Consider the following 13,387-nt stretch of genomic DNA (forward strand, 5'->3'; position numbering starts at 1 on the left):
TTTTCAGACCTATACTTATTATCTTGTACATGTTTGACAAACAAACAAATACATAAATAAATATTAGTACCGCTTTATAAAGCCTTAGCAAGGCCACACCTGGAAGATGGCATCCAGTTTTGGTCACATTACAAATAATGTTGAGAGTTTTGAAAAAGAGCAGAGAAGAGCAACTAAAGGCCTGGAGACTAAAACATATTAAGAACGGTTGCAGCATTTCTGTTTGGCTAGTCTAGCAAAAAGAAGGACTAGGGGGGACATGATAGCAATATTCCAGTATTTGAAGAGCTGCCACAAAGAGGAGGATGTCAGCCTATTTCCAAAGCACCAGAAGGTCAGACAGGGAACAATGGATGGAAACTAATCAAGGAGAGAAGCAGCCTGGAATTAAGGAGGAACTTCCTAAAAGCGAGGATAATGAACCAATGGAACAGCTTGCTGTCAGAAGTTGTGGGCTGGAGGCTTTCAAGAAGAGATTAGACAGTCATTTGTCTGCAATAGTATAAAGTCTTCTGCTTGAGCAGGGGGTTGGACTAGAAGACCTCCAAGGGCCCTTCCAGCTCTATTCTAATTGATTGAAGCTCAGATTTTGTGGGAGCTCCCTTTAGGAATTTAGGAAAATATATTATTATTTATTAAAATTTAAAATGGAAGAAGAAACTGAAAGCAACGATGATAGCATGGTCGACAAATTTTGGGTATAATATAGAATTGGCAGAATGGGAAAAAATTGGGAAATAAATTACAAATTAATGATGGCAACAGCATATAGAACATGTACAAAGTGTTCTACAGATAGCATCTCCCACCAGTGAGAATTGTGAAAATGTTCCCTAAGTGTTCACCTATCTGTTGGAAATGCAACCAACAACATGGAACATGCTACCATATGTGGTGGACGTGCACATCTGTGAAAAAATATTGGAAAAAAATAAAAGATTGGCTAGAGGAGATTACTACACACCAAATTGCACTAAAACCTGAATTATTTTTGTTACACATTATAAAAGGAAATTATGAAAAAAAATATTAGATACTTAATTCTACACATAATCACTGCAGCAAGAATTACATTCGCACAAAACTGGAAAAATAATTATACACCGACAGAAGGAAAATGTAATTAAAAATATTGGAATGTGCAAAGATGGACAGGCTCACGAAAGAACTAAAAGAGAAAGAAGAATCTGAATATTACTCCTTATGGGATTTATTGTATAATTGGCTAGAGGAAAGGGGGGGGGGGAGCAGGAAAGCAAAAATGAAAGGAAGAAAGAAAAATTACCCGTAATAAACAACTACAAAACTGGAAAATGATTAAAAGATAGAAATATGAGATAGACTGTAGCAAATAAATATTATACAAAATGACTAAAATGTAGTAAACTGTTATATATAGAATATATGTGGAATGAAAAAAATGTATGAAATAATATAAATGCACACACACACACACACACACACACACACATATATATATAGTTATAAAAGATGTATTTGTATAGACAAAACAATCACAACAGATATGTAAAAATGTAAAGTGTTGCAAAGATGTAAAGTTTGTAGAAACAAAATAAAAAGTTAAAAAATATTTAAAAAAGGAATTTGGGGGGGTTTACTTTCCCATTTCCTTCTCTCGTGGGAATAGCAAATACGCTTTGCAAGAAATGAATCAATGAATCAGAATAGAGCTGGAAGGGACCATAAAGGTCTTCTAGTCCAGCTCCCTGCTCAAGCAGGAGATAATACCGTTTCAGTATTATCTGTCCAGTCTCTTATCTGAAATGTCAACGGCCACAACTTTCCTCTAATCCACACTCCCACCGCGATTCTCCGAATAACCGTATAACGGCCGGGATCCAGCCGTTGCTTGCTTTGAAAAAAAAATAACAACTTTTGAGCTTCCGAACAAAACTGAGCATGCGCGGGAGAAAGGGACCCAAACTGGTTGCGGAAGGAAAGGCGGGCCACTATAGGAAGACACTCTCTCTTCTCCCCTTTCCGAGGTTTCTGTCGGCCGAGGGGAGTTCCGCCGGAAGGGAGACCCGGATGTAGCGGTTTTTCTCCAGAGCGAGAGGAAGGTGGGTGAGTTGAGAGAGGCGAGACTCTATGGATTCCCGGCTGTCTCTCGGCGTCTGCAGCGATCCAGGGACTCCGCCTGAGTGTCGGGAAAGCCGGTGGCTGCCTCGCTCTCCATCCTCGACTCCTCCTCCTCCTTCCCTGCGACCTTTCCTTTTTGTTTATCAAGTTTTTTTTAAATTTCATATTGCTTATACATATAATCAATGCGTGAATGGTGTGATACCTGAGTATCATGCATTTCAATACAAATAGACACAGCATCATTACTCATAGCTATTACACTCACCACCCTCCAGTCCTTCCGCGCCGCTTTAAAGATCTGGCTGTCCCGGCTGGCCTGGGGTTAAGATTGTAGCCCCACCCGAACTGTGTGACTGTTGTGGTCTTTTTTTTAACATGTTGTATTGTCTACTGTTTGTCTCCCCCCCCCCCTTTTTGAATTGTGAGCCGCCCTGAGTCCCCCCAGGGAAAAGGGCGGCATACAAATAAAGGAAAAAAATAAAATAAAATAAAATAAATACATTTCATTTTCATTGTTTCATATTATTTACCCACATCTTTTACTGCCACCCTTCAGTTCTAAACCACCTTCTTACTCTTTCATATATCTTAATATATTGATATACATATACTATATTTCCCCTCGTATTTCTATGTCTGTTTTAACTCCGCCTCTCGTATCATTATGTTTATATTAAAATTCCATCCTTTCAATATTCAATATCTCAATATACACTTCTGGTATCAATAACAATCATTTAAAGCATTTAAAATATCTATTTCATGTTTTTTTTCTAATATCATTCAAACTTTAATTTTCAATTAAAACTTAATTCTTATTCATACATCTTTTCATGTTCTTTCCAATCCTCTAGTCCATATAATTCTACTGTTAATACTCATCTTTACATTAAAACCTATTCTTTCATTATCTAATCACAGTAGATATAGTTCATACCTTTTTTTAATGAAAATTATCAGTACTTTTGATCAGTGACGTCATCAAAGTAAACAAACCCACATGCTGATTACGTCACCAGATCATGCCCCCTAAACAGAAGTGATGTGCACAGCCCCCACCCTCCGGATGTGACATGCATACCCCTCCTCCCCGGCTGGGGTGTGCATAATTGACCCCACATGGTGCAGGTTTCACAAGATCATAACCCTAGCCGGATATGTGTAATGGCCTAAGCCCATCATGATGAGTAGCCCTAATAGATAAGTTGTTGTGCAATATCCTAACCCTATTTTTCAGATAAGACGTGTTGAAACTTACCCCATCAAGAAAGATGCCAAGACTCTGTGTACATGATTAGTTTAACCCTAGATTAATTCTATGAACATTCAAGGGTGGTGGGAGGGGGGGTTGTGAAATAAAAAATGTTTTTTATTTGTAATCAATCTCCTAAGGGCTGCATTTAAACCCACTTTTTTCCGTAGAAGGAATTTATTTCTAGGCAGTGTTGGTTTTAATTTTTGTTGAGACATGGGGTCTGCATTTAACAATTTTTTCTCTAAAAGATATTTATTTCTAGGTAGATTGAAGCCCACCAACAGGAAAAGACAAGGAATATTAACAGGAATTAAAATGTTCACAATAGGCAACCCCGCCAGGTTGCATGCAGTGGATAAGCCTGTTCATTCATGCCTGGGATATGCCCTGACATGCCTTACTCACCCACCCACCCCACTCCTCTGTGATTCCGGGCATGCGCAAGAGACATGTGTGGGACATGCCCGGACATGTCTTACCCGCCCCTCCCCCCTGTGATTCTGGGCATGCGCAAGGCGCACTTGTCATTACAAGAGCTGGTTAGTTTGCCTTAATTTCAGCAGTCTCTTGAAGATGGCAACCTCTGATTCCAAAGATGTTTTTAAAACAACAGCAAAAGCCAGCATCGAATGCTCTGACACAAGACCCCTGCCACCAGAATGCAACAAACCCTGTATGGCAACCTCAGAAGGGGATTTGTTTGATATAAATTTGACCCCCAAACCTCCCAAGCATGGGCGTAGAATAAGAAAAAGACCTGGCTTCATTGAAGAGAATATAAAGCTTTGTTATTGCAGATTGGGGTGTTTCAACTAATCAAAATACTGTTTTCTTAATTTTTATATTGACTTACCATTTGATATTTTGCAGGGGGCGGGTAAGACATGTCCGGGCATGTCCCACACATGTCTCTTGCGCATGCCCGGAGAAGGCAAAAGCAAGTCATACTGTTATGCACATCAGAAAATTGTTCATAAATTAGGATTTTTTTAAAATGCTAATTGATCTTTCAGTTGGAGGAGCTATTGGTGGAGGTTGCCTCAACAGATTCTGAGGGGAGAGGAGATTTGTTCAATCCCCCAACAGCTTTTTTTAGGAGCTTCTGTGAAGAGCATTTAATTTAGGCCATTTCAATTGTTTAAATGAAAGTTTCTTCTGAGAAATCTGGGCTCCTTCTAAATATCACAAATGGAGCAGTGGGGAGGAGCAAAGGGAGTTGGTCCCGGATGCCAGGCAGAAACGGGCAGATAAGCGCCGGCAGCAATTACGGAGACATAGAAGATAATCAGGCCCAGGTGGTTGTGATTAGGCTCTTCCCAAGAGAGTATGTAAGAAGAGTCTTTGGGAAGAGAACTTTTGCAGGACAAAATCATTATACTAAAGCTGGAGAAGCTCTTGTGTGTATTTCTTACCTGTGGGAGTCTGGGTTGCTGCCAAAGTCTTGTCTGTGAGTAATTACTGTGAATAAATTGGCTAACAGTAACCTTGTGTCAGTGTGACTCACCGTACGGAAGGGGGGGGGGTCAGAACACATTGTACATTCAAAACAGTGGCATTAGTCACCATTGTGGTGACTAAGTTGGCATCCAGAGACAGCTGAATGGAGCCATCCTACAGTAACAGTTCCATTCAGTTCTACTACAAAGCTCTGCTTTTCTGCTTTGTAAAAAAAGGGAAGAAACATGGAAGGCTTTTCTGGGACTGTATTCTAAAGCAGTGGTCACCAACTGGTGGTCCATGGACCACTGGTGGACCCTGACAAAGTTTTGGTGGTCTGCAGAAAAATTATTTGCATTTTTTATATTGCGCTAAATCAGGGGTCCTCAAACTATGCCTCCTGGGATGGATACATGCAATACCCCTTCGGGGTATTTTTGTGTGCGTCGGACAGGGCAGAAATTCCGGCCTCCTGGTGGGGGGCTTTGGGCAAAGACTGGAGGGAAGTGTTGCTGGTGGCGAAGAGCTGGAGGACCTTGTTCCAGTTGGACTGCATCATGGCCTGTAACTGCCTAACCATCTCAGTCCGCTGAGCCTCCAGGTGCTGGTACATGGCCTTGCACTTCCACAGGTCTTCCCTCTACTTAGAAAGCCTATGCTCATAGTCCTTGGTGAGGTGCTTCTGCTGAGCCTCCTTGGTCATATCCAATTTGAACTGAGCTGTTTTGCCAACTCTTTCTAGGGGTGGCTGCTTAGCTCCAGCAACTGCTTCCTGTTGGGGCCCTAAGGAGCCCAGGCGGGGAGGCGAGGGATGAGTAGAGGCTGGCGAGGCACCTCTCAATGTGAGTGACATAGAGTTAGCCACGCCCACCCAGTCACCTGACCACCTAGCCACGCCCACCCAGCCAGTCATTAGGCAGATCATATTAGTGGTCCGTGGGATTTAAAATGATGAATTTAGTGATCTCTGAGCTCCGAAAGGTTGGGGACCCCTTCTCTAAAGGATTGTTTTCTTCCCCTTTCAGATCTCTGTATGCTTTGAGGAGGTGGCTGTGTACTTCATGGAGGAGGAGTGGGCCCTGCTGGATTCTAGCCAAAAATCTTTGTACAAGGAGGTCATGCAGGAGATTTCTAGGAATGTGGTAAGACACAGTAAGACCCCTCTTTGCTCTGGATTCAATAAATTAGGCAGGGGGGTTGTAGTCAGGGGAACATCTGGATAAAAGAACACTTTCTGGAGCATTAAAAAGGGAAGAAATGGTCCCTCCTTAGATGTATCCCATCTTGCAGGTGAGGATGATTCTAAATGAGCTTTGACCTTCTCTCTAATCTTATCAAGACCAAATTAATCTTTGGCTTGAGGAGCTTTTGAGTCTGGCCTGTCCAGCATCTTAATTTACAGATGTATCTGTTCCTAACTAGGGGCATAGATTCATGGAAAAATGATTTCCTTAATATGTGGCAAGCCAAATGTGAAATTGTATGGGTTTAAATTGTACCTTATATGTTCTGACCTAGGCTTCCCAAGAGCATGAAGCAAACAGAAACCCCTTTTATTAATTTACTGTGAATTCTGCTCATTCGCATTCAGCAAAGTCTTTCAAGGGAGGATTTACAGTCACAAACCTTATCTGGCTTGGAGAGCTGCCAGGTCATATCTGCAAAAGTTGGCAAGGAGTCTCAGAGAGTCACAAACCAATTAAGTGAACTAATTGTCTCTTGCGAACTCCCCTCCCCTTTTGCTTCTCTTTTATTTCCTCTGGGAGGAGCCATTCATCATCCATCTGTGGTCTTACTCCCAAGTCGACTCCTGTTCTTTAGCTATTCCCTTCATCTGGCAACTCTGTGCATGAGCACACTGGGAACAGGCTCCAACTGTTTGTCTGCCTCACTGAGGTCTGACTCTGAAGGCAACTGGCATACAGCTCTGGCCCCCTCTCTGCCTCCAACACAGAGCCATCATCAGAGCCTTCCCCAGACTCCAAGACTGGCCCATGTTTCTCCACAACCTCCTCACTATCCAAATCTGCTGCCATCTCCACTGGCTGCTGGTGGGCCACAACACTATACTTCCAGAATTGTTATCCCAATGTCCTTTGGTGTGTGTGTGTGTGGGTCTTATCCTTCCATATATTCCCTCATTTAGATTTCATTATTGCTTGATATGATCTTTGTTGAACAGGGGCTGTTCTTTGAAGGCTTGTTTCTGAAAGACTGGGGAGAACATTCATACAGGTAGTCCTTGACATACGACCATAATTGAGCCCAACATTTCTGTTGCTAAGCAAAACATTTGTTAAGTGAATCTGCCCCATTTTATGACCTTTCTTGCCATAGCTGTTAGGTGAATCACTGCAGTTGTTGGGTTTATAATGCAGTTGTTAAGGGAATCTGGTTTCCCCATTGACTTTGTTTATAAGAAGGTTGCAAAACGGGATCACATGACCCCAGGACACTGCAACCATCAAAAATATGAGTCAGTTGCCAAGGGTCTGAATTTTGATCACATGACCATGGGGACGCTGCAACAGTCTTAAGTGTGAAAAATGGTCATAAGTCATTTTTTTCAGTTCAGTTGTAACTTTGAACAGTCATTAAATGAACTGTTGTAAGTCGAGAACTGCCTGCATTGTTTAGCATAAAAATAGTTTCTTTCATGTATAGGCTGAAAAACAACTCCTTTTTCCTGCAATGGTGGCAACAAAGTTTGATGTATTTGTTCCTCTTAAAGAGAGACAGCATGAAAACAAGAAGCTCCTTGAAAACAAGAAGCATAAGAAGGGGTTTTTTTTTATCAACGTTAATTAGATCTGTTTATTTTGATCAAAGAATAGCAAGACAAAAGAGGGGAACTCTTAATAATGATGAATTACATACACAGTGAATGGACCATGTTGCCTAGAAGTTCAGTTTCTGCACAAAATTTTTAACAGACATTTCTTTATTCTCCAAAGGTTGTGAACAAGGGAACGAGCATGACAAGGAGTCGTGGGAAGTGCCATTGCAAATAATCAAGCAGGAGGTGGAAGAACTGATGGTTGAAAAGCAAGGGAAACAAAGACGGCGTGACAGAACCTACTCAAAGAATGGGGAGGAGAAATTTCCTCCTCTATGTGTTGAACTCCATGATTTCCCAATCCAGGCAGATCCGAAAAGAAAGGGAAAATACCCAGAATGTGACAAAAGAGTTCAACATAAATTTGATTCAAATGCCTCTTGCAAAACCCAGACTAAACGGAAACAATATAAATATAGACAGCACAAAAACATATTTCCTTCCCTCTTAATGGACCTGAAAAATTCTGTATGAAAAATAAGTCACATACATTTTTAAGATCTGTCTTCCATTCCAGAAACATATTCTGTCAGTACGTTTACAATTCCCATCATATCCTCATTCATTTTGGTGATCTTAGTATCAAATTTATCATATAAGACTTTTATCTCATTCCTTAGTTCATCTCTGAATTCTCTGAAAGTTTCTAAATTCTGTTCTCTAGATTCTCTGAACATTTCCAAAAAGAATTCTTTCGTTGGTGCATCTCCACTAGGGGGCATAGAGGGTGGGGGCTGCAACTTTGTGCCAGGTATGGGGGACGTGGATCTAGGAGGTAGTTTCGCAGGATTTAATTTTGATGCCATTATGTCTTTGCTTTAAGCACTTAATCAAATTTTTCTAGCCCGCTGTGCAGCTGACAAAAGAAAAGAAAAGTTCCTCCCTTTTTACAGAGAGTTTACGGAAGGTTTCAAAAGACAGGCATTACACCAAAACAGTTCAGCAAAGAGAAAAAAAAGAGAAGAGAAAAAAAAACCCTGTTTGGAATGTCTCTATATCAACAAAGAGTCTTTGAAAACTTTTAGAGTTTGATAAGGAAGAATCTTCAAAGAAGTGGAGCTAATTAGTTCGTGAGAGGCTGCCAAGGAATTAGGGATATACCATTATTGCAAATGTGAAAGCTGGAAAATCGCCATCTTGGAAACAGTTACACAAAGGAAGTTTATAACACTGAAGCTAGGATTTTTCCTAGAAAAAGCAAATAAAGTTCTCAGGTAGGGGCTCTCCTTGTATTAGTTTCAAATAAAATAGTTTCAGAAATTGTCCTAAGAGTGGTTTCTTTGCCTTGTGCTGTAAAGACAGCCAAAGTTTCTGGCCGGAGATATGACTCAGCTTTGGTTATCTCCCCCCCTCCGTTCACAGCAAAAAAAAAAGGCTGCAAACTTCAAAGAAAGCTCTTACCAGCTGTGCCTCTCTCTGCAACCTTCTTGCCTGAAGATATGAGATGTTTAAGTAGATAACGAGCCAGAAATCTGGGAGCAGCTCAATTAAGCCGCTGCCAACGGCAAAGTCCCTCCCCGGAAGTCCACATTTTTAAGATCTGGAAAGAATCGTCAAAGTTCCTCTGAAGGATTTCACCCAACACAGAAACCGCATAAATGCTCTGAGTGTGGGAAGAGCTTTAGTAACAGCAGTGCCCTTACTTTCCATCAAAGGACCCACACGGATGAAAAACCATATAAATGTATGAAGCGTAATAAGACCTTCTATAGAAACAGTATTCTTATTTGTCATCTTGATGAGAAACCATATGAATGCATGGAGTGTGGAAGGAGTTTCAGTAGCAGCAATGCCCTTACTAACCATTGAAGGATTCACACAAGGGAGAAGCCGTACAAGTGCACAGAATGTGGGAAACATTTCAGTAGCAACAGTGCCCTTACTAACCATCTAAGAATCCACACAGGGAAGAAACCATATAAATGCAAGGTGTGTGGAGAAAGCTTTAGATGGAGCAGTGATCTTACTTCCCATTGGAGGATTCACACAGAGGTGAAACTATATCGCCAAGATGTCAGCAGTCCAATTCAACAAGAAGCAAGAACCTCCCCAGGGTTTTTTTTTAACAGGATTCATTGAAGAGAGTATGATAACTACTTTTGGCTACCTTCTGCAATCTTGCTTCTGTAATCATCTGAATGTTCTGTAATCGGGCCTGGGAAGGCTGCTTGGGGAATCCTGGGGCCCAAAGGAAAAGTTGGATGAGAGGCGAGTATGTTGGTCCCTTTTCCCTGGGTGAACTGTTTCTATCATTTTAATTTGTGTGATAAAAATGACTGAACAGGTCTGGATGATTTCTTGACCTGGCCATAATTTGATATGTGTCTGCTAATAGGATTATTTATTCAAGTCTAGAAAAGTGATGTTAGTGCATTAATTCGAAGAGAGGTAAGAACGTGTAGGATTTGGCAATATATGTTTTCACAAATTTTGCTTGCATGAGCAATTTAATATCTGCCCTGGCAAATTATCTTAAAATAAAAATAATTTTATTTCTGAATTTTTCTAAATACTAATACATACTGATAGTCTTCGAGTTATGATCACAATTGAGCTCAAAATGTTTGTTGCTAAGTAAAACATATGTTAAGTGAGTTCGCCCCATTTTGCAACTCTTCTGACCACATTTGTTAAGTGAATCATTGCAGTTGTTAAGTTATTAACACTGCTGTTAAATGAATCTGGCTTTTCCATTGATTCTGCTTGTCAGAAGGTACAAAAGGTCACTGCATGACCCTGAGATACTGTAACCATCATAAGTATGAACCAGCTATGAAGCATCTGAATTTTGATCACATGACAACGAGGATGCTGCAACAGTTGTATGAAAAATGGTCATAAGTAAATTTTTCAGTGCCTTTGTAACTTTGGATGGTCACTAAATGAACTGCTTTAAGGCAAGGACTACCTGTGCTTTAAGGTAAAGGTTCCCCTCACACATATGTGCTAGTCGTTCCCAACTAGGGGGCGGTGTTCATCTATTTCAAAGCCGAAGAGCCAGCGCTGTCTGAAGATGTCTCCGTGGTCATGTGGCTGGCATGACTAAATGCCGAAGGTGCATGGAGCGCTGTTATCTTCCCACCAAAGTGGTCCCTATTTTTCTACTTGCATTTTTATGTGCTTTCGAACTGTTAGATTGGCAGAAGATGGGGCAAGTAACGGGAGCTCACTCTGTTATCCGGCACTAGGGATTTGAACCCCTGAACTGCCCACCTTCCGATCGGCAAGCTCAGCGTCTTAGCCACTATTCCTCAAATGAAATATCTACTTGCGGGATTTATTATCTTTACTCAGGAAATCTTATCCAAATCCTAAACAGATTTGGGTAAGATTTACATTCCCTGGAAAAGATGAAACCTGCATCACATTATTTCCAATTCTGGGAGGAAACTTCATTCTCTGAAGATCATCTATCCATGCTTAAACACATATGAGCTTTGCTGTTGGAAAGGCACTCATTCTTTAAAACTGAGAAGTTTTCAGTAATCAAAATGTATCAGGAGGGGGCAAAATTCCCCAAATTTCAGATTTGGTGACCTGAGATGGGTCATATGGAACACACCAATCATTTGTGAATAAAAGCATCCGCTACACCGGTGTTTGTGAGCTAAGACCATAGATATATCTTTTTAAATGTGCCCACCTGGTTTAACACCGAGTTTCTGCAAAATATATTTTCTGGGGACTAGCAATCAGATCAAACTGGATGAAGTATGGTGAACCTTCTGAAAAGTGACTTCAGTGTTGGAAGATTTATTGTAGCAATAGCACTTATATACCGCTTTCACAGTGCTTTTACAGCCATCTCTAAGTGGTTTACAAAGCCAGCCTATTGCCCCCAACAATCTGGGTCCTCATTTTACTCACCTCGGAAGTTGAGCCTGGTGAAATTCTAACTGCCAAATTGCAGGCAGGCAGCAGAAGTAGCCTGCAGTACTGCATTCTAACCACTGTGTCACCACAGCTCTTATAACCCCAGAGGTTCTGTGTTGACCAGGATTCTCCAACCTTGGCAACTTTAAGACTTGAGGACTTCCAACTCCCAGAATTCCCCAGCCAGCTGGAATTAAGCCCTTCAGTTTCCTCCTTGTTGCCCATCACCGTCTCATTATCTTTTCCAACCAGTTGGTTTCCGATTCCCCTCTTAATTTACTCCCCAAAACTATATAACACAGAAATCGCACCTATCCCAGGAGCTCATCCACATTTCCAAGAGAATTCTGGGGAAAAACAGCTGAGATCTCACATTGCTCCTGGAAGCACCAAGCCTGAAGTAGCCTGAAGATGACGAATGAGACTTCGTCGAAACGTTGCCAAGACATCATTTTACGCGGGAGAAAACCCGAATAACTAGAGACCTACATACTAACACCCGTGAAAACCTCAGAAAACATATATATATATATATATATATATATATATATATATATATATATATATATATGTGTGTGTGTGTGTGTGTGTGTGTGTGTGTGTGTGTGTGTGTGTGTGTGTGTGTGTGTTGTTTTTTTTTATTTGTGCAAAGGCAACAGTAAAAATATTGGGTTTCTGTCGTGATGGACTCTTGTGACGAGCCGAAGGACAGATGATGGAAGCAGTTAGCTTCCTCCCATAATTGGGGCTTACCAGGGGTTGTAAAAATCGTATGTATGTATGTATGTATGTATGTATGTATGTATGTATGTATGTATGTTATATTTATGCTGATAAATAAATAAAGGGAGACTAGTATAGATCTATTTCAAGCTATTTAGCTCTCATCAGCTAGCCATACCCATGTTTGGGAATCGAACCTGTGCTCCATTGCTTCCCAGGCAGGGAGTTAACCATTTGAGCTACAGAGAACGACTCCTTATCAGCCAGCCAGGGTGGGAGGTATATACTTAAAGTCACAACCCCTGGTATGGGTATGCCAGCTAGCCATACCCAAACATGGGTATGGCTTGCTGATGAGAGCTAAATAGCTTGAAATAGATCTATACTAGTCTCCCTTTATTTATTTATCAGCATAAATATAACAAATGTAACAAAAAGGCAACAGTAAAAAATATTGGGTTTCTGTCTGGATGGTCTCTTGTGACGAGCCTAATGACAGAGAGTGGAAGTGTGACCTTCCTCCCATACTTGGGCATACCAGGGGTTGTGACTTTAAGTATATATATATATATGCATACATACATACATACATACATACATACATACATATACATATATGTATATGTGTTGTATTTGTGCTGATAAATAAATAAAGGGAGATTAGTATAGATCTATTTCAAGCTATTTAGCTGTCATCAGCTAGCCATACCCTTACTGGGATTCGAACCTGGGCTGTATTACATATTAGGCAGATGTGTTAACCACTAAGCCACAGGCTCTCCTCCTATTATCAGCTGAGCCAGGGAAAGAGGTATGTAATTAGTGTCACAATATATGGGAGGAAGCTCACTGCTTCCATTCTCTGTCTGGCTCGTCACAAGAGACCATCCAGACTGAAATCCAATATTTTTACTGTGGCCTTTGTTACATTTCTGTTGTATTTGTGCTGATAAATAAATAAAGGGAGACTAGTATAGATCTATTTCAAGCTATTTAGCTCTCATCAGCTAGCCATACCCTTACTGGGATTCGAATCTGGGCTGTATTACATATTAGGCAGATGTGTTAACCACTAAGCCACAGGCTCTCCTCCTATTATCTCTCTCTCTCTCTCTCTCTCTCTCTCTCTCTCTCTCTCTCTCTCTCTCTCTCTCTCTCTC

At 40.9% G+C, this 13,387-nt stretch overlaps 1 long non-coding RNA gene across 2 annotated transcripts; it reads left to right on the top strand.

Annotated features, from left to right (window-relative positions):
* Positions 1-1,947: 1,947 nt before the first annotated feature.
* Positions 1,948-10,587, top strand: LOC106544111 (uncharacterized). 2 transcript variants are annotated; one of them, XR_015696111.1, is made up of 3 exons: positions 1,948-2,085; positions 5,821-5,937; positions 7,750-10,587. It is a non-coding gene; the product is annotated as an uncharacterized LOC106544111 (long non-coding RNA). The 2 variants fall into 2 exon arrangements; XR_015696112.1 differs by having other exon boundaries at positions 1,948-2,081.
* Positions 10,588-13,387: the final 2,800 nt, after the last annotated feature.

Source organism: Thamnophis sirtalis, unplaced genomic scaffold (assembly GCF_051295495.1).
Source record: "Thamnophis sirtalis isolate CommonGarterSnake01/CBP01778 unplaced genomic scaffold, rThaSir2_p1.2 scaffold_3, whole genome shotgun sequence".
Classification (NCBI taxonomy): domain Eukaryota; kingdom Metazoa; phylum Chordata; class Lepidosauria; order Squamata; family Natricidae; genus Thamnophis; species Thamnophis sirtalis.